Source organism: Eleutherodactylus coqui, unplaced genomic scaffold (genome assembly GCF_035609145.1).
Source record: "Eleutherodactylus coqui strain aEleCoq1 unplaced genomic scaffold, aEleCoq1.hap1 HAP1_SCAFFOLD_30, whole genome shotgun sequence".
Classification (NCBI taxonomy): Eukaryota; Metazoa; Chordata; class Amphibia; order Anura; family Eleutherodactylidae; genus Eleutherodactylus; species Eleutherodactylus coqui.
The window spans coordinates 1,413,323-1,435,587 of record NW_027102247.1 but is presented as its reverse complement, the minus strand read 5'-3'; the positions used below and the strand labels follow the sequence as shown (position 1 = coordinate 1,435,587).

At 50.3% G+C, this 22,265-nt stretch overlaps 1 pseudogene; it reads left to right on the top strand.

Moving 5' to 3' along the window:
* The first annotated feature begins 19,469 nt into the window (after positions 1–19,469).
* On the top strand, positions 19,470–19,597 carry LOC136601136 (U2 spliceosomal RNA; annotated as a pseudogene).
* The last annotated feature ends 2,668 nt before the right edge of the window (positions 19,598–22,265 follow it).

Here is a 22,265-nt window from a genome sequence, read left to right as displayed (position 1 = left end):
CATAGGGGGCGTTAGTTTTCCATGCTTTATGGTGATTACTCCGGAAATCCAACAGGCTGTTAGCATCTACTTCTTTAAAGTGTGTCTGGGTCTCAATTTTACCTCCCTTGATACTGATATCTAAGTCTAAGAATGTGACTTCAGTAGGACTAAGGGTTCCTGTGAATTTAAGGTTCCAATTGTTGGAATTTAATTTGGAAACAAAATTGTTTGCTTCATCGATTGTCCCATCCCATATCATGATGATATCATCAATGAAGCGTCTATAGAAACGTATGCAGGGGTTTGTAATAGTCTCCTCAAATGCCCCCATGTAAAGGTTGGCAAAACAGGGGGCACACTTCGTGCCCATTGCTGTACCACGGGTCTGGACATAGTATAAATGAGGATAGGACACTATGTACAGAATTATTTAGAGATTGCAAATAGTGATTGTTCACATCTAAGCTCCTCCCTTTCCTTTTCCTTTAGTGTTTGTTTGCTATAAATAAGAAGCACTTGATAACTGCTCCCTATGCTTGAAAAAGGCTTGTCAAAAGCCGAAACGCGTTGCGATACCCACCTGTTTCTGTATGCAATAAATTGTTTTATGAAGAATACTCCTGCCTCGTTGGAATTTCCCTGTTTCCTTTGGATATCGGGGTGCCAGGAGTCCAGGCACCCCGCTTCAAGTAAGAATTCAATACTTTGATACGGTTGGACGGAGCGCATTAAGTGAGTCCTTTTGCTTATATAGATTTCGCAGCCAATGATTCCCGACGGTTCCCTTCCCTTCAGCAAGGTTTTCACTGATGTGATGTTGAGAGAGAAAATCGCAGCCTGCTGTGTCCTTCTGCGCAGTGCGTTTTTTAAAATCTCCCATGTAATCCTATGGAGGCTGCGTTTTATCGCATCACAAGGCGACAAATATGCGCTGCAATGTTAACATTGGAAAGTCCTACCGACTTGCGCGTTAAACAAAAACATGCGGTTTTTAATGTGCGCGGCAGCGATGCGATTTAATCCTCTAAAAAAAAGCATCGCTGGTGATGGTCACGGCCGTATATTGGGACAAAACTAAGCCTAAGATTTCTGTGGTTTCGTTTTCACCAGCAGTATTCTCTCCCGTTAATACTTGACCGAGAAAATATTTAAGGGGTCTAGTTTTTTAAACAGGGTCATTTGTGGGGGTTCTCCAAAGCGCTCAAGGGCTCCACAAGTGAGCAATGGGACCTAACACACTTTCATGCAAAATAACTGTTCACGAAGCCACCGGCTGCTCCTTTCGGTTTGGGCCCCATTGTGCATACGGACACAAGATTAGGGCCACAATGGGTATATCTCTGAACACGGGACATACGGGGGGGTCTCCATTTTGGGGTGCCAATCCTCATCTTCATGTGCAATATAGAAAAAAAGCCCATCATTAAAATTAAAATGACATATTTGCAAAAATATGAAATTTAATTTCTTCCCCTCCAAATTGCATTAATTCTTGACAAAAACTGTGGGGTAAAAATCCTCCTGACCCCCTCAGTGAATACATTAAGGGGTGTAGTTTATACCCATGAGACTTTGCAATCTTGGCTTGGTGCAGGAAAAGAAAGTGTTCCTCAAAATGTTAAAAATCAATGTAAAATTTGTACGTCTCCAAAATATGAACCCCCAGCGATCCGCTGTAATCCAAAGAAGATCTGGCAGTAAGGCTAATGTCACACAGCGAGTGCGATACCAGGCCGTGAATCGCGGCCCGTTTTCGCGCTCGCTAACGTACGATTTTTCTGTGGATGTGAGTCATTTTTGTAATAAAACTGCCTCCCCTCCCTCCCGCTGCGGCTGTCCGCACCTAGCACGCGGTGCGATGCTGCCGCCAGCCCCATTAAAACAATGGGTGATGCAAGGCCCCGCCCAAAGATAGAACGAGCCGCGGGAAAATATTTATATTTATATTATACTATTATACTATCACATACAGGACACGATCAATGCATGCAACCCGATACCAACAAAAGCAAAATGGTGGATCATGTGAGTGGGAACCGCATACAGCGGCTCCCGGTGACAGCTCCCTGCTCTCGGCTACTCATTCTAGTCGAGAGCAGGGAATTTTTAAATTTCCCGGGCCTCCCGGCTCTCTGCGGATGCGCGTGACGTAATGCGTCTGACGCGCAGACGCCGGCGGCAGTGCCGGGGAGAAGACAGAAGGATCCGGACGCTGCGGAGGACCGGAAGTGAGTACTCTCAGCTCCCCTTACGGATCGAATCAGTATGGGGAGCTGAAACTTTAATTGTTTTTAACTTTCCATTGAGTTTAACGCGATCGCGTGACCGGGGGTGGGGTCCCGCGGCCCGGGATGACAGCTCCATGCTGTCGGCTACCTCCGGTAACCGGCAGCATGGAGCTATCACGTCCTGAGCCTGCAGGGCTGTCATTCCTAGAGGATGCATAAAACTACGTCCTCTAGGAATAAAGCCCAGCCGGCCAGGACGTAGAATCCCGATGGGGCCGTCGTTAAGGGGTTAAAGAGCCGATTCCATGGGAAAAACGCATTTTCCGTCAGCTCTGTACAGGTAAGCGGAAACATTTGTCCATTTTCATCAACAAATATTTAATTGATTTTCTAAATTATTGATTTGACAAAGTATATAAAATGCAAATCACAATAATAAAGTATATAATAAAACAAAAGAACTGTTGTGATGAGTCTATGGATGAACCTCGCCTTGTTTCTCAGTGGTAACAAGTCTAAATCATATTCCACATTATTTGAAAGATGCAAAATTGGCCAATCGTTACATTTCGTATTATTCGGTTTGCATAATTTAATTCTTAACCCCTTAGTGACTAGCCCATAGTGTTTTTACGTCCTGCCCAAGTGGGCCTTAATCCCTGAGGACGTAAAAACATGTGTCTGGGTGGATGACAGTGATCATGTAAAGTTAAAAAAAAAAGTGTGAAAAAGTTAAAAAAAAAAAAAGTTAAAGTTTTAAAAAAGTTTAAAAAGCGTACGTTTCATCTCCCCTCACGGATCATATCCGTGAGGGTGGATGAAAGTACGCACGTAAGGCCCCCAGATTTATCCGCGGACCTTACCCCAGCTTCTGCGCACACGCCTGTCGCCAAAATGGCGGACGCATGCGCAAAAGCTGTGGATTGCCAGGATAATTTAAAATCTCCCTGCTCCTGGCTACAAAACTGAGGCAAGAACCTGGAGATTTCACGGGGGGCCCCGGTGAGTGGTTCCTGATCCCGTGTTCGCCGTTATACAATGGATAATGGCGATCACGTAAAAGTTTTTTTTTTTAAATTGAAGTTTCATCTCCCCCTCACCGATGCGATCGGTGAGAGATGAAACTTTTTACCGGAGGCCTCCGTATTTGCACCCCAACGCGATCCTCATCCGTGAACTTACCCGGATTCTGCACATGCGACCGCTGGCAAAACACCGGACACATGCGCAGGAGTCGGGGAGTCCAGGAAACGTAAAATCTCCTTGCTCCCTGGAGAGCCTGGAGCAGTGACCTTGTTGAGCGGTCCCCGGTCACGTGATAAAAAGGTAGAGATCTACCTTAGGCCGGTCTCACATGACCGGATAGGAATTACGGATTCCGCATGCGTCTGATCCGCGGTAATAAGCAGATCAATCGCATTGGATTACACAATTCCGCTCACATTAGTGGGTTGGAATTATGTAATCCACTCGCAGAAAAGAGAACGCAGCAAGTTCTATTTTACCGCGGATATCCGCAGCATAGAGCCTATTGTGCTCCGTGGTCGCGGATATACCCGCAGCCCATACGCAACGACGTTGTAAAGAGAATTCTGAAGGCACCCATTGAAACAAATATGTTTGTGTGAAGCGGCCCTTACTGTACTTTTGTTAGCATTAATCAAGCACATTTGCAAGCGCAAAAAAACACGCAACCATGCCGCCATTTATTGAAATGGGCAATTAGTGTAATTAGAATAATACATGTTCTTCCCCTGCAGAAATGCACGAGAAAATAAAGGGGACTGCTTTTTTTTTGGACAAAATGCGCATGCAAAATACACTTATGTGAAGGAACTCGCTGCAATCAGCGGGTTCTACTGACATGTATTTAGCATGTATATTTTTCATGAGTAATATGCTGCGCAAATACATCTGTGTGAATCTGGCCAAAGAGCCCACGGTGGTATGCGTAAAACGCTGCGTCTCTGCGGTGAGAACACAATTGTGGACGTGAGCCCTAAGGCTGGAGCTCTATGGAGTCTTTCGCCATGCCATGGGTCATGTGACCAAAGATCGCTGTGCAGCCCTGTGAACTTGCATTCTCAAATATATCAATGGGGTCGCGCAAGTTCCCACAACCTATAGATTGCTAAAACCTCACCGAGGTTGGATTTTTGCAATATATTGGTCGCAGCTACTTGTGAGTTGTATCGCAACTCCATTGTCTTCAGTAAGGCCAGCTGCACACAACCACTTCACATTCCGAATGCAGGATACCACAGCGGAATCTGGCCGTTACCCCAGCCGGCGACCCTGCGTTCCTGCAGAATCTGTAATGCGGATGACCGCGAGTGTGAAGGAAGTAGCAGTAGTATGTATCTTTCAATGCATGTGATTTGCTGCAGATCCTCCGTGTGGACGACAACTGCGGATTGCTCAGATTCATTCAAATACTGTGGGTCAAAATACGCAGCACAGCCCTAGAAGAATTCGTTAAGGGGTCTAGTTTTTTAACGCAGCAGTTCTGAACTTCATGTCTTTTGGGGTGGGTGCGGTGGCCGGACTTCAGTTCCTGCAGGCAGAGCTGCACATCCAGCAGATGAGGCTATCATATCTCTAGTGGGCATTAGTGTTTACAGCTGCTTTAACCAGGGCATTGTGGGTAATGGGCGGGCCATAGTTTAAAGCAGTACTCACTATTTCTGACGTGCAGCGGGGGAACGGAGGTCCTCTCCCCGGAGCTCTCAGACCGACAGCAGGCTCCATTAAAGTGTAGTGCAATTCAAATATCAATGCACCACAGCACCATCTAGTGGCCAAAACAGAGATAACCAGGACCTGAACCTCTTCTCATCCCTTTCTCAAAGCACTAAACAAAGCCAATCCTTGCCCATTAGAAAGAGCAACGAGGCCCCTAAGGCCTCCTTCCCACGAGCGTGACGGGCTCCGCCGCGTAATATTACGCAGTGAAGCCCGTCACGGCGCCCCCCAGAGACCCCATACTTACCAGCGGAAGATCGCGTGAAGACACTTCCCTGCACACCGCCGTCGCGTCATGTGACACGCCCACCGCGTCACATGACGCGGCCGGCCGTGTCACGTGACGCGCCGGCCGCGTCATATGACGCGCGGCGGTAGGCGGGGAAGCGTTTTTTCACGCTATCTTCCGCTGGTTGCAGCGGGAGATAGCGTGAACGGAAGCCGTCAGCGCGTACACCCGCAGCAAATAGAACATGCTGCGGGTGACAACGGGAGATTTCACGGTGCGTAATTCCGCGGTGGAATTACGCATCGTGTGCATTGTGCTATTAGGTTCAATAGAACCTAATAGCATGGGGCAACGCAGCGGATTTTTGCCGCGGATTTACGCGGCGTAAATCCGTTCGTGGGAAGGAGGCCTAAGGCCTCATGTCCACGGGGAAAATAAGAATTAAAATCCGCAGCGGATTTTAACTCTTCTCCCGCGCGCGGATCCGCACCCCATAGGGATGCATTGACCACCCGCGGGTAGATAAATACCCGCGGATCGTCAATAAAAGTGATTTTAAAAAAAATGGAGCATGAAAAAAATCTGGACCATGCTCCATTTTCATGCGGGTCTCCCGCGGGGACGGCTCCCGCGGGCTTCTATTGAAGCCTATGGAAGCCACCCGGATCCGCGGGACACAAAAATCATATTTTACTTACACGCTCCGGTTCTTCTCTTCGGCGCCGCGCCATCTTCTCTCAGTCGCGGCCGGATCATTTTGCTTCAGCCCGGCGCATGCGCGAGGCACGTCACCGACGTCATCATGCACATCCGCCGAGCCGAAGAATGAAGATCCGGCCGCGACGAGAGAAGATGACGCCGCCGCGAAGAGAAGAAACGGAGCGGATGGGAGGTGAGTTTATTCTCATTTATTCCCATTTTCAGCGCTCATGTCCGCGGGGCAGGAGGGACCCGCTGCAGATTCTACATGGAGAATCTGCAGCGGATCTGATTTTCCCCGTGGACATGAGGCCTAAGTGTGTTGAGAAGAGGGACCCACAGTTAAAGGGGTTGTCCCGAGGCAGCAAGTGGGTCTATACACTTCTGCATGGCCATAATAATGCACTTTGTAAGTCTCACTTCAGTCCACAATGCACTGAGGGAGCCGGAAGACCTTTGCATAGCCCCGCCCAACGCCTTCTCAACCAGGGTGAGCCGTCCCCGCGGGAGACCCGCGCCTGAATGGAGCATGTCCGGATTTTTTCCTGCACGCGGGACCTGCGCCTGCAGGGAAAAATGACATCCGCAGGTATTTTACTACCTGCAGGTGTCTAATGCATCCATATCCATTGCATAGCGCCGATCGCAATGTCGGGGGTGGGGGGGTCCGAACAGCCCGGGATGACAGCTCCATGCTGCGGACACCGACAGCATGGAGCTGTCACGTCCAGAGCCCGAGGGGCTTTATTCTCTGCAGGACACATGTTTTTACTTCCTCAGAGAATAAAGCCCACTTCGGGAGGACGTAAAAACACTATGGCCCGGGGCGTGGCTTAGCAAGCAAGGAGAGAGGTCGCACGCTGTTTTGCTCCTCCACAGAATCTCCCTTTTCAGCCCTTTTCTGGGTCAAATCAGTGACCCAAACAGAGGCAGACAAGAGCACAGCACCTGGGGACCCACCAGAACCCACAACCGGCCCGGACAAGGCTCACCTGGTGATCTCCAGCCGCCAAAAAGAAGCCGAAGAGCCGCGGCCCTGCACAGCGGCCCGCGCCCTAACCCGACAAGTACCGCGCTCAGAAACACCCGGCGAGGACCGCTCACGGAGCCCCAAGCAGAGGACTATGGCACAAGGTAACCCCTGCCGACTTGGAGGGGAGGCTCTGTCACCCTCAGTGCCCGCGCTCTCACCGCAGCGCCTTGCAAATACACAGCCGCGGCTCCCTCCCTCTGAATATACCGCCGTGGCCACCAACCTGCAACTCGGCGGCACATACAATCATCAGGGTGATCCCCCGCTGGACTAATCCCCACGCTGGTGGTTTTCCCCCTCCTGCTCCCCAGAGCCGACAATCAGCACGGGCGGGCACACCGGAAGATCTGCACCTAGTCTCTAGCTCCCTGTGAGGCAGCGGCCATCTCGCCCCCCCTCCCCCCTGAGTCGAGCAGGCTGCTTGGCATACTAGCCAGACCAGAGCAGAAAAGTAAAAAAGAGAGGATACTGTGATCCTCCCAGCACATCAACACCAGGCAAAGTTTAAAGCAGTACTCACTATTTCTGACGTGCAGCGGGGGAACGGAGGTCCTCTCCCCGGAGCTCTCAGACCGACAGCAGGCTCCATTAAAGTGTAGTGCAATTCAAATATCAATGCACCACAGCACCATCTAGTGGCCAAAACAGAGATAACCAGGACCTGAACCTCTTCTCATCCCTTTCTCAAAGCACTAAACAAAGCCAATCCTTGCCCATTAGAAAGAGCAACGAGGCCCCTAAGGCCTCCTTCCCACGAGCGTGACGGGCTCCGCCGCGTAATATTACGCAGTGAAGCCCGTCACGGCGCCCCCCAGAGACCCCATACTTACCAGCGGAAGATCGCGTGAAGACACTTCCCTGCACACCGCCGTCGCGTCATGTGACACGCCCACCGCGTCACATGACGCGGCCGGCCGTGTCACGTGACGCGCCGGCCGCGTCATATGACGCGCGGCGGTAGGCGGGGAAGCGTTTTTTCACGCTATCTTCCGCTGGTTGCAGCGGGAGATAGCGTGAACGGAAGCCGTCAGCGCGTACACCCGCAGCAAATAGAACATGCTGCGGGTGACAACGGGAGATTTCACGGTGCGTAATTCCGCGGTGGAATTACGCATCGTGTGCATTGTGCTATTAGGTTCAATAGAACCTAATAGCATGGGGCAACGCAGCGGATTTTTGCCGCGGATTTACGCGGCGTAAATCCGTTCGTGGGAAGGAGGCCTAAGGCCTCATGTCCACGGGGAAAATAAGAATTAAAATCCGCAGCGGATTTTAACTCTTCTCCCGCGCGCGGATCCGCACCCCATAGGGATGCATTGACCACCCGCGGGTAGATAAATACCCGCGGATCGTCAATAAAAGTGATTTTAAAAAAAATGGAGCATGAAAAAAATCTGGACCATGCTCCATTTTCATGCGGGTCTCCCGCGGGGACGGCTCCCGCGGGCTTCTATTGAAGCCTATGGAAGCCGCCCGGATCCGCGGGACACAAAAATCATATTTTACTTACACGCTCCGGTTCTTCTCTTCGGCGCCGCGCCATCTTCTCTCAGTCGCGGCCGGATCATTTTGCTTCAGCCCGGCGCATGCGCGAGGCACGTCACCGACGTCATCATGCACATCCGCCGAGCCGAAGAATGAAGATCCGGCCGCGACGAGAGAAGATGACGCCGCCGCGAAGAGAAGAAACGGAGCGGATGGGAGGTGAGTTTATTCTCATTTATTCCCATTTTCAGCGCTCATGTCCGCGGGGCAGGAGGGACCCGCTGCAGATTCTACATGGAGAATCTGCAGCGGATCTGATTTTCCCCGTGGACATGAGGCCTAAGTGTGTTGAGAAGAGGGACCCACAGTTAAAGGGGTTGTCCCGAGGCAGCAAGTGGGTCTATACACTTCTGCATGGCCATAATAATGCACTTTGTAATGTACATTGTGCATTAATTATGAGCCATACAGAAGTTATAAAAAGTTTTATACTTACCTGCTCCGTTGCTGGCGTCCTCGTCTCCATGGTGCCGACTAATTTTCGCCCTCCGATGGCCAAATTAGCCGCGCTTGCGCAGTCCGGGTCTTCTCCTCTTCTCTATGGGGCTCCGTGTAGCTCCGTGTAGCTCCGCCCCGTCACGTGCCGATTCCAGCCAATCAGGAGGCTGGAATCGGCAATGGACCGCACAGAAGCCCTGCGGTCCATGAAGACAGAGGATCCCGGCGGCCATCTTCAGCAGGTGAGTATGAAGACGCCGGACCGCCGGGATTCAGGTAAGCGCTGTGCGGGTGGTTTTTTTAACCCCTGCATCGGGTTGTCTCGCGCCGAACGGGGGGGGGGGGGGGTTTAAAAAAAAAAAAAACCCGTTTCGGCGCGGGACATCTCCTTTAACTACAAGGAGAATACCTCCCCACCTTACTGCCAAGTGATCTGTGGAGGAATATCTGCATAGCCAGACTGCTATATAGAAACTGTCAGCAACCCACAAAGACAGACCCTGTGCCAAAGGGTACTGACAGAAAAACACTATATAGCCTCCTCAGCATTACAAAATAGCCTGGAAGCAAGTCCCAGCCCCCGCAACACCCAAGGAAGCAATACATCGCGCGCCTCGCAGGCGCAAATATCAAATTCCCGGTGCGACCCAGCGGACTCCTCAATCCCAAACACTTTCTTCTCAGCAAATACTGATAGAATTTACCAAAGCCCACAACGAGTTGGTAGATGCGCATGGCAGTATGGAAGAAGTCGCATATTTGAGAGAGAAGGTCATAGACTTGGAAGACCGATCCAGAAGAAACAATCTCAAATTTAGGGGAGTTCCAGAGACTGTGACCCCCCCTGACATTCCACAATATATACTCAAATTACTCCAAACGCTCCTCCCGGACCTTCCCGAGATCGAATATGCAGTTGACAGAGCCCACAGAATTCCAAAAGCACGCTCTGTCCCTGAGTCAGCCCCCAGAGAAATCTTAGCAAGAATACACTTCCATAAAATAAAAGAGGAAGTCTTGGCAGTTGGAAGGCGTAGAGGCACACTACCGACTCCATATGAAGACATACAAATATTTCCAGATCTTTCAGCCGCCACTCTGCAGTCTCGGAGAAAGTTTACAGAAGTTACAGCAGCACTACGAGAGGCGCACATCAAGTATAGATGGGGATTCCCAACCAAACTACTGATCTCAAAAAATGGAACCATCCAGGTTGCCACCTCGCCAGAAGAAGGCGTCTCGTTCCTGAAACAATGGGGGATCCCTATCCTTCAGAAGCCTCTGAGGACGGCGGTAGAATCTCCTACAAGAATCGAACAAGACTGGAAAACATCAGATAAGCATGGCAGACACGCATAAATTGATGTTGTAAAGGGTCTTGAACCCATAGTTATATTTCTCCTTTACGGAGCCTAAAGTGGATGGTTTAAAATTCGGATTTTAAATCCGCAGCGGTTTTCCTGCACGCGGATCCGCGCCCCATAGGGATGCATTAGACACCCGCAGGTAGTAAAATATCTGCGGATGTCATTTTTTCCTGCAGGCGCGGGTCCCGTGTGCAGGAAAAAATCCGGACATGCTCCATGCAGGCGCGGGTCTCCCGTGGGGATGGCTCCCGCAGGCGTGTGATTTCCATCTAGTGCAGGAAACGCGTTAATAGGGCTAATTCATGTATGGAAATTCGTTTTGCAGCTGTATGCAGCATGATTTAGGTATGGGTAAGCGGTGAGAAAGGGAAGGGGGGGCCCTGAGCTGAACTTTTGCACCCGGGCCCTTGAGCCTTTAGGTACGCCCCTGACCCTAAGGGTGTTTCTCACCTCATCTTTCTGCGTTTTACATACAAAAATGACAGGAAAGGGTTGTGACCCGGCGTCCGTCGCAGGCAGAAGATGACCATCGCCACTGTATGCCACGGAAAGGGGTGAACGCGCGTGTGAACTGGCATTTCAAGCGCAACCCGATTACTGTAAACCTTGTTTCTGCACAAATACGCTCCACTGCGACAATAGTCTTGGCGTGTACATTCGTCTGCCGAAGCCCTAGGGCCTCTTTCACACGGCGTGCTAAATTTAGCAGAAAAGCGGTCGCAGAAACCGCAATGATTTTTACGTGCATTTGCGCTCCCGATATTCCATTAGAGTCTAAGGGGGTAAGCAAATGCGCTCTCATATGCATAAAATTGCGCCGAGGGCTCCTTCACACGAATGTACTTTAGTCCCCTTATAATCACAAGCATATAAAAAGGGAAAAAAAACGAAACCGCGGATCTCTATGGGATTTCAGTGGTTTCGTTTTCACCACCTCCTTTCCTGCCTGTGATTTCTGCGCATGATTTGCCCGTGCTGCCGAGCGTAGTTTCGCCTGTGCCAGTCTGAATAAGCCTTAGGCCTTATTCACATGACGAATTATACATCAGTATTTTGTGAGCCAAACCAGGAACGGGCGCAAAATACGGAAGAAATGAAAATCTTCCCAATTAGACTTTCTCTACACTTCTGGTTTTGGCTCACAAAATACTGATGAAAAATATGCCCGTGTGAATAAGCCCCTAATTCTGTGCATTGGGGGAAGGGGGGAGAAAAAAACCCCGCAGCTTTAGGCCTCTTTCATACAAGCGTTGCATTCACACGCAAAGGCATCACGTGGAAGAATTGCGGCAGCGCAGCATTGCTGCAATCTAATCCCTTTTGGAATTAGCGCTGTCTCGTCCATTCACAGGGCTGCATCGCGTGAATGGACTCCGCTGCTGCGGTCGGCAGAATGGCTTTTGTTAAGCCTTAATAGCTAAATAGAAGCCCGCTGTCTTCTGCAACAAGTGCCGGTAAACTCCCTCCCCCTCTCTGCGGTTTTTGTCAAAAAATAGGTCATGGCTCATATTTTGATGCTGTGCGGGAGGGGAGGGGGGGTAATAATCGCCCGTGTGAATGAATGCATTGGAGTCCAATGCTTTACATGGCGACGATTTGTGGGCGACATTTATCTGCGAGAAAACATTTGTATGAAAGCAGCTTTATGAGTGCGATATCAGTCTGATTTTCTTGTAGCGATATTGCGCTTGCCCGCGTATGTGTATTCGCATCTGCAGATATTTTGCTGGCTTTTGTGCATTCAGAAAGATACCCACCGCTGATCCCAGCTATTGAAATTAGTCTAACGAGTTCTGGGTGTGTTCCTCTCCTGCGCAATTACGCAGCCAGCTCCCTCATTTGCATATTACCCAGAGGAGCGTGCATGGCCAGGTGCGTCTACTTACTCAGTTTGCAGTTGCTCTCCGTTAGGGGGATTCATGACAGTTCCCTTATTTGTATATTACCCAGAGGAGCGTGCATGGCCAGGTTCGTCTCCTTACTCAGTTTGTAGGTGCTCTCCCTAAGGAGGATTCATGCCAGCTCCTTCATTTGCATATTACCCAGAGGAGCGTGCACGGCCAGGTGCGTCTACTTACTCAATTTGTATATGCTCTCCCTAAGGAGGATTCATGCCAGTTCCCTTATTTGCATATTACCCAGAGGAGCGTGCATGGCCAGGTTCGTCTCCTTACTCAGTTTGTAGGTACTCTCCCTAAGGAGGATTCATGCCAGCTCCTTCATTTGCATATTACCCAGAGGAGCGTGCACAGCCAGGTGCGTCTACTTACTCAATTTGTACTTGCTCTCCGTAAGGAGGATTTATGCCAGCTCCCTTATTTGCATATTACCCAGAGGAGCGTGCATGGCCAGGTGCATCTGCTTACTCAGTTTGTAGTTGCTCTCCCTAAGGAGGATTCATGCCAGCTCCCTTATTTGCATATTACCCAGAGCAGGGGCGTAGATAGAGGCTCATGGGCTCGGGTGCATAAGTTTAGCTTGGGGCCCTCTACAGACCCCTCCAACCTCCACTCCCTTTCACGGCTACTACTTCTACATCACTTTTAGCTCCATTACTGTTTTTTTTTTTAATTGCCCACCAATAGATCATTGGTAATCAGTGGTTTTAGCAGAGTTGATTACCAATGATCTATTGGTGGGCAATTAAAAAAAAAAACAGTAATGGAGCTAAAAGTGATGTAGAAGTAGTAGCCGTGAAAGGGAGTGGAGGTTGGAGGGGTCTGTAGAGGGCCCCAAGCTAAACTTATGCACCCGAGCCCATGAGCCTCTATCTACGCCCCTGCTCTGGGTAATATGCAAATAAGGGAGCTGGCATGAATCCTCCTTAGGGAGAGCAACTACAAACTGAGTAAGCAGATGCACCTGGCCATGCACGCTCCTCTGGGTAATATGCAAATAAGGGAGCTGGCATAAATCCTCCTTACGGAGAGCAAGTACAAATTGAGTAAGTAGACGCACCTGGCTGTGCACGCTCCTCTGGGTAATATGCAAATGAAGGAGCTGGCATGAATCCTCCTTAGGGAGAGTACCTACAAACTGAGTAAGGAGACGAACCTGGCCATGCACGCTCCTCTGGGTAATATGCAAATAAGGGAACTGGCATGAATCCTCCTTAGGGAGAGCATATACAAATTGAGTAAGTAGACGCACCTGGCCGTGCACGCTCCTCTGGGTAATATGCAAATGAAGGAGCTGGCATGAATCCTCCTTAGGGAGAGCACCTACAAACTGAGTAAGGAGACGAACCTGGCCATGCACGCTCCTCTGGGTAATATACAAATAAGGGAACTGTCATGAATCCCCCTAACGGAGAGCAACTGCAAACTGAGTAAGTAGACGCACCTGGCCATGCACGCTCCTCTGGGTAATATGCAAATGAGGGAGCTGGCTGCGTAATTGCGCAGGAGAGGAACACACCCAGAACTCGTTAGACTAATTTCAATAGCTGGGATCAGCGGTGGGTATCTTTCTGAATGCACAAAAGCCAGCAAAATATCTGCAGATGCGAATACACATACGCGGGCAAGCGCAATATCGCTACAAGAAAATCAGACTGATATCGCACTCATAAAGCTGCTTTCATACAAATGTTTTCTCGCAGATAAATGTCGCCCACAAATCGTCGCCATGTAAAGCATTGGACTCCAATGCATTCATTCACACGGGCGATTATTACCCCCCCTCCCCTCCCGCACAGCATCAAAATATGAGCCATGACCTATTTTTTGACAAAAACCGCAGAGAGGGGGAGGGAGTTTACCGGCACTTGTTGCAGAAGACAGCGGGCTTCTATTTAGCTATTAAGGCTTAACAAAAGCCATTCTGCCGACCGCAGCAGCGGAGTCCATTCACGCGATGCAGCCCTGTGAATGGACGAGACAGCGCTAATTCCAAAAGGGATTAGATTGCAGCAATGCTGCGCTGCCGCAATTCTTCCACGTGATGCCTTTGCGTGTGAATGCAACGCTTGTATGAAAGAGGCCTAAAGCTGCGGGGTTTTTTTCTCCCCCCTTCCCCCAATGCACAGAATTAGGGGCTTATTCACACGGGCATATTTTTCATCAGTATTTTGTGAGCCAAAACCAGAAGTGTAGAGAAAGTCTAATTGGGAAGATTTTCATTTCTTCCGTATTTTGCGCCCGTTCCTGGTTTGGCTCACAAAATACTGATGTATAATTCGTCATGTGAATAAGGCCTAAGGCTTATTCAGACTGGCACAGGCGAAACTACGCTCGGCAGCACGGGCAAATCATGCGCAGAAATCACAGGCAGGAAAGGAGGTGGTGAAAACGAAACCACTGAAATCCCATAGAGATCCGCGGTTTCGTTTTTTTTCCCTTTTTATATGCTTGTGATTATAAGGGGACTAAAGTACATTCGTGTGAAGGAGCCCTCGGCGCAATTTTATGCATATGAGAGCGCATTTGCTTACCCCCTTAGACTCTAATGGAATATCGGGAGCGCAAATGCACGTAAAAATCATTGCGGTTTCTGCGACCGCTTTTCTGCTAAATTTAGCACGCCGTGTGAAAGAGGCCCTAGGGCTTCGGCAGACGAATGTACACGCCAAGACTATTGTCGCAGTGGAGCGTATTTGTGCAGAAACAAGGTTTACAGTAATCGGGTTGCGCTTGAAATGCCAGTTCACACGCGCGTTCACCCCTTTCCGTGGCATACAGTGGCGATGGTCATCTTCTGCCTGCGACGGACGCCGGGTCACAACCCTTTCCTGTCATTTTTGTATGTAAAACGCAGAAAGATGAGGTGAGAAACACCCTTAGGGTCAGGGGCGTACCTAAAGGCTCAAGGGCCCGGGTGCAAAAGTTCAGCTCAGGGCCCCCCCTTCCCTTTCTCACCGCTTACCCATACCTAAATCATGCTGCATACAGCTGCAAAACGAATTTCCATACATGAATTAGCCCTATTAACGCGTTTCCTGCACTAGATGGAAATCACACGCCTGCGGGAGCCATCCCCACGGGAGACCCGCGCCTGCATGGAGCATGTCCGGATTTTTTCCTGCACACGGGACCCGCGCCTGCAGGAAAAAATGACATCCGCAGATATTTTACTACCTGCGGGTGTCTAATGCATCCCTATGGGGCGCGGATCCGCGTGCAGGAAAACCGCTGCGGATTTAAAATCCGAATTTTAAACCATCCACTTTAGGCTCCGTAAAGGAGAAATATAACTATGGGTTCAAGACCCTTTACAACATCAATTTATGCGTGTCTGCCATGCTTATCTGATGTTTTCCAGTCTTGTTCGATTCTTGTAGGAGATTCTACCGCCGTCCTCAGAGGCTTCTGAAGGATAGGGATCCCCCATTGTTTCAGGAACGAGACGCCTTCTTCTGGCGAGGTGGCAACCTGGATGGTTCCATTTTTTGAGATCAGTAGTTTGGTTGGGAATCCCCATCTATACTTGATGTGCGCCTCTCGTAGTGCTGCTGTAACTTCTGTAAACTTTCTCCGAGACTGCAGAGTGGCGGCTGAAAGATCTGGAAATATTTGTATGTCTTCATATGGAGTCGGTAGTGTGCCTCTACGCCTTCCAACTGCCAAGACTTCCTCTTTTATTTTATGGAAGTGTATTCTTGCTAAGATTTCTCTGGGGGCTGACTCAGGGACAGAGCGTGCTTTTGGAATTCTGTGGGCTCTGTCAACTGCATATTCGATCTCGGGAAGGTCCGGGAGGAGCGTTTGGAGTAATTTGAGTATATATTGTGGAATGTCAGGGGGGGTCACAGTCTCTGGAACTCCCCTAAATTTGAGATTGTTTCTTCTGGATCGGTCTTCCAAGTCTATGACCTTCTCTCTCAAATATGCGACTTCTTCCATACTGCCATGCGCATCTACCAACTCGTTGTGGGCTTTGGTAAATTCTATCAGTATTTGCTGAGAAGAAAGTGTTTGGGATTGAGGAGTCCGCTGGGTCGCACCGGGAATTTGATATTTGCGCCTGCGAGGCGCGCGATGTATTGCTTCCTTGGGTGTTGCGGGGGCTGGGACTTGCTTCCAGGCTATTTTGTAATGCTGAGGAGGCTATATAGTGTTTTTCTGTCAGTACCCTTTGGCACAGGGTCTGTCTTTGTGGGTTGCTGACAGTTTCTATATAGCAGTCTGGCTATGCAGATATTCCTCCACAGATCACTTGGCAGTAAGGTGGGGAGGTATTCTCCTTGTAGTTAAAGGAGATGTCCCGCGCCGAAACGGGTTTTTTTTTTTTTTAAACCCCCCCCCCCCCCGTTCGGCGCGAGACAACCCGATGCAGGGGTTAAAAAAACCACCCGCACAGCGCTTACCTGAATCCCGGCGGTCCGGCGTCTTCATACTCACCTGCTGAAGATGGCCGCCGGGATCCTCTGTCTTCATGGACCGCAGGGCTTCTGTGCGGTCCATTGCCGATTCCAGCCTCCTGATTGGCTGGAATCGGCACGTGACGGGGCGGAGCTACACGGAGCTACACGGAGCCCCATAGAGAAGAGGAGAAGACCCGGACTGCGCAAGCGCGGCTAATTTGGCCATCGGAGGGCGAAAATTAGTCGGCACCATGGAGACGAGGACGCCAGCAACGGAGCAGGTAAGTATAAAACTTTTTATAACTTCTGTATGGCTCATAATTAATGCACAATGTACATTACAAAGTGCATTATTATGGCCATGCAGAAGTGTATAGACCCACTTGCTGCCTCGGGACAACCCCTTTAACTGTGGGTCCCTCTTCTCAACACACTTAGGCCTCATGTCCACGGGGAAAATCAGATCCGCTGCAGATTCTCCATGTAGAATCTGCAGCGGGTCCCTCCTGCCCCGCGGACATGAGCGCTGAAAATGGGAATAAATGAGAATAAACTCACCTCCCATCCGCTCCGTTTCTTCTCTTCGCGGCGGCGTCATCTTCTCTCGTCGCGGCCGGATCTTCATTCTTCGGCTCGGCGGATGTGCATGATGACGTCGGTGACGTGCCTCGCGCATGCGCCGGGCTGAAGCAAAATGATCCGGCCGCGACTGAGAGAAGATGGCGCGGCGCCGAAGAGAAGAACCGGAGCGTGTAAGTAAAATATGATTTTTGTGTCCCGCGGATCCGGGCGGCTTCCATAGGCTTCAATAGAAGCCCGCGGGAGCCGTCCCCGCGGGAGACCCGCATGAAAATGGAGCATGGTCCAGATTTTTTTCATGCTCCATTTTTTTTAAAATCACTTTTATTGACGATCCGCGGGTATTTATCTACCCGCGGGTGGTCAATGCATCCCTATGGGGTGCGGATCCGCGCGCGGGAGAAGAGTTAAAATCCGCTGCGGATTTTAATTCTTATTTTCCCCGTGGACATGAGGCCTTAGGCCTCCTTCCCACGAACGGATTTACGCCGCGTAAATCCGCGGCAAAAATCCGCTGCGTTGCCCCATGCTATTAGGTTCTATTGAACCTAATAGCACAATGCACACGATGCGTAATTCCACCGCGGAATTACGCACCGTGAAATCTCCCGTTGTCACCCGCAGCATGTTCTATTTGCTGCGGGTGTACGCGCTGACGGCTTCCGTTCACGCTATCTCCCGCTGCAACCAGCGGAAGATAGCGTGAAAAAACGCTTCCCCGCCTACCGCCGCGCGTCATATGACGCGGCCGGCGCGTCACGTGACACGGCCGGCCGCGTCATGTGACGCGGTGGGCGTGTCACATGACGCGACGGCGGTGTGCAGGGAAGTGTCTTCACGCGATCTTCCGCTGGTAAGTATGGGGTCTCTGGGGGGCGCCGTGACGGGCTTCACTGCGTAATATTACGCGGCGGAGCCCGTCACGCTCGTGGGAAGGAGGCCTTAGGGGCCTCGTTGCTCTTTCTAATGGGCAAGGATTGGCTTTGTTTAGTGCTTTGAGAAAGGGATGAGAAGAGGTTCAGGTCCTGGTTATCTCTGTTTTGGCCACTAGATGGTGCTGTGGTGCATTGATATTTGAATTGCACTACACTTTAATGGAGCCTGCTGTCGGTCTGAGAGCTCCGGGGAGAGGACCTCCGTTCCCCCGCTGCACGTCAGAAATAGTGAGTACTGCTTTAAACTTTGCCTGGTGTTGATGTGCTGGGAGGATCACAGTATCCTCTCTTTTTTACTTTTCTGCTCTGGTCTGGCTAGTATGCCAAGCAGCCTGCTCGACTCAGGGGGGAGGGGGGGCGAGATGGCCGCTGCCTCACAGGGAGCTAGAGACTAGGTGCAGATCTTCCGGTGTGCCCGCCCGTGCTGATTGTCGGCTCTGGGGAGCAGGAGGGGGAAAACCACCAGCGTGGGGATTAGTCCAGCGGGGGATCACCCTGATGATTGTATGTGCCGCCGAGTTGCAGGTTGGTGGCCACGGCGGTATATTCAGAGGGAGGGAGCCGCGGCTGTGTATTTGCAAGGCGCTGCGGTGAGAGCGCGGGCACTGAGGGTGACAGAGCCTCCCCTCCAAGTCGGCAGGGGTTACCTTGTGCCATAGTCCTCTGCTTGGGGCTCCGTGAGCGGTCCTCGCCGGGTGTTTCTGAGCGCGGTACTTGTCGGGTTAGGGCGCGGGCCGCTGTGCAGGGCCGCGGCTCTTCGGCTTCTTTTTGGCGGCTGGAGATCACCAGGTGAGCCTTGTCCGGGCCGGTTGTGGGTTCTGGTGGGTCCCCAGGTGCTGTGCTCTTGTCTGCCTCTGTTTGGGTCACTGATTTGACCCAGAAAAGGGCTGAAAAGGGAGATTCTGTGGAGGAGCAAAACAGCGTGCGACCTCTCTCCTTGCTTGCTAAGCCACGCCCCGGGCCATAGTGTTTTTACGTCCTCCCGAAGTGGGCTTTATTCTCTGAGGAAGTAAAAACATGTGTCCTGCAGAGAATAAAGCCCCTCGGGCTCTGGACGTGACAGCTCCATGCTGTCGGTGTCCGCAGCATGGAGCTGTCATCCCGGGCTGTTCGGACCCCCCCACCCCCGACATTGCGATCGGCGCTATGCAATGGATATGGATGCATTAGACACCTGCAGGTAGTAAAATACCTGCGGATGTCATTTTTCCCTGCAGGCGCGGGTCCCGCGTGCAGGAAAAAATCCGGACATGCTCCATTCAGGCGCGGGTCTCCCGCGGGGACGGCTCACCCTGGTTGAGAAGGCGTTGGGCGGGGCCATGCAAAGGTCTTCCGGCTCCCTCAGTGCATTGTGGGTGTGCCCGGAGTGCTGGCTGAGCGTGTTGCATCTGATACGTCCCCTATCTGGGGATCATATATTAAATGGATATTTAGAACAGGGAGCTGGAAAAAGTGCTTGCTCTGTCCACTCCGCACATTGACCTGGTATTGCAGTACCTCCAGTACTGGTGCACCCCCTTTCCTACAGCAGTTTCCAAAAGCAGGAAAAAAAACTGATGAGCAAGAGGTGCAGCGCAGCTGCGGCTGCTAACAACCAAGCACTTAGATTTAGGCCTCATGTCCACGTGATACATGGCGGAAGTATCGCATGATACTTGTGCGACGGCTCGTGTTTTTGCGTGATGTCCTGTAGTTTTTATTTGTACCATTTTGGAGTTTATAAGACTTTATCGCTGTTTATTATAACTTTTTTTGGAGATAGGAATCGGTTACGTGCACACTTCCCATAGACTTGTACAGGGACCCTTGGTGCGCAAATGTGCACAAAAATAGAGCATGGTGAGGTTTTGCACGCATGCGAAATGTGTGAGTAAAGAGAATTCTGAAGGCATCCATTGAAACAAATATGTTTGTGTGAAGCGGCCCTTACTGTACTTTTGTTAGCACGAATCAAGCACATTTGCAAGCGCAAAAAAACACGCAACCATGCCGCCATTTATTGAAATGGGCTCTCTTGGAGCGTTAAGGATATGGGAGCGTGGTCAGACCATGATATTGTTCCAATATCCGCCTGTAAAACCCCCTCGAGGCCTGCCCGCGGCAGCAGGAACATATCTATCCTAGAATAAGATGCATGTGGCGCGGAGAGAAACGTGTAGTCCCTCTACGATCCATGCATGCACCTCCACACGTCGTATAATTCTTCTGAGTGTATGATTGGGACAATGGGTGACATGCCCCTGCCGCTCGCGGTGGAGTCCAAGGTAGGGTCCACCACTGAGTTTAGATCTCCTCCGATCACCAAATTCCCCTCTCGAATTTTAGCCACTTCGGAAAGAACATGTTTGAAGAATTTGGCCTGCCTTTTAAATGGGAAGTAGACATTTACTAGAGTGTAGGTGGTGGCGTTAATTACGCAGACTAATATTAGAAATCGCCCGCCTGGGTCCACGTATACGTTTTTTTGGGAAAATGTAACGTTCCGGCTAATGGCTATCATTACGCCTTTCTTTTTTTTCCCTTCATTTGATGCCAGGAAAATGTTTGGAAATTTAGGGTGGTTGCAGGGGGGGTGTTTATCTCTCAGGAAGTGTGTCTCTTGGGCGAGGAAGATGTCTGAGTGGGACTTAAGAGCCTGTCTCCAAAGCATGCTACGTTTATAGGGGCTGTTCAGGCCTTTTACATTTAGGGATGTGATGCTAATGGGCATAACTGGTAGGTGGTTTATATGCTGGGGAGTCGTTGTGTTTTTTCATATTAAGTATGGTGGGGGGGGGGTAGGGAAGTGGCCTCCTACTGAACCTTTTATAACTATATTTGACATAAGGAAAAAAAACATCATTAACAGTTAACAAAATCAAAATATTGTTCATCCAGCGCCTATCTGCACTGGATGAATGAACCTTAGGTAGGGGTGGCATTTTAAACCATCCACTTTAGGCTCCGTAAAGGAGAAATATAACTATGGGTTCAAGACCCTTTACAACATCAATTTATGCGTGTCTGCCATGCTTATCTGATGTTTTCCAGTCTTGTTCGATTCTTGTAGGAGATTCTACCGCCGTCCTCAGAGGCTTCTGAAGGATAGGGATCCCCCATTGTTTCAGGAACGAGACGCCTTCTTCTGGCGAGGTGGCAACCTGGATGGTTCCATTTTTTGAGATCAGTAGTTTGGTTGGGAATCCCCATCTATACTTGATGTGCGCCTCTCGTAGTGCTGCTGTAACTTCTGTAAACTTTCTCCGAGACTGCAGAGTGGCGGCTGAAAGATCTGGAAATATTTGTATGTCTTCATATGGAGTCGGTAGTGTGCCTCTACGCCTTCCAACTGCCAAGACTTCCTCTTTTATTTTATGGAAGTGTATTCTTGCTAAGATTTCTCTGGGGGCTGACTCAGGGACAGAGCGTGCTTTTGGAATTCTGTGGGCTCTGTCAACTGCATATTCGATCTCGGGAAGGTCCGGGAGGAGCGTTTGGAGTAATTTGAGTATATATTGTGGAATGTCAGGGGGGGTCACAGTCTCTGGAACTCCCCTAAATTTGAGATTGTTTCTTCTGGATCGGTCTTCCAAGTCTATGACCTTCTCTCTCAAATATGCGACTTCTTCCATACTGCCATGCGCATCTACCAACTCGTTGTGGGCTTTGGTAAATTCTCCCATTTTCCGTTCAAGGTGGTCAGTTCTGGTAGCTAGGTGGTCGATGTTAGATTGTAATTGACCAGAGAGGCTCTGTATATCTTTAGAAATGTCCTTTTGCAGCGAGATTAGCATAGTCTTCAGAGCGTTTATAGTTAAGGGGCTTTCAGAGTCGGGATAAGCTTGGAGATTGTTGATAGGATCTGTCTGCGGGGGAGTTTCTTGTGGATTGTTATTTTGGCTCTTTTTTGCCGCCGGTCCTTTTGGGGAGGGGGAGGCTGGTAGGGGGTCCTGAACATTCCTTTTCCCTTCGCTTCCAGGGGAGGTGTTGGGATTGGCTGGGGTAGGCGGGAGAGATCCTGTGGAGGAGTATGGAGACAGAGCCGCAGGGCTGTGGGTGTTGGGTATTTCTTCGGTTACGGGGATGTTTGAATGAGATGTGGCGGGTTTGTTTTTGTTGCTCTGTGTGCCAGGCGGGAAGTACTCTGAGAGTCTCCTGGGGGCCGTTGCTTTAATACGTCGCTTAACCATCCTGAATAGTTAATTCTT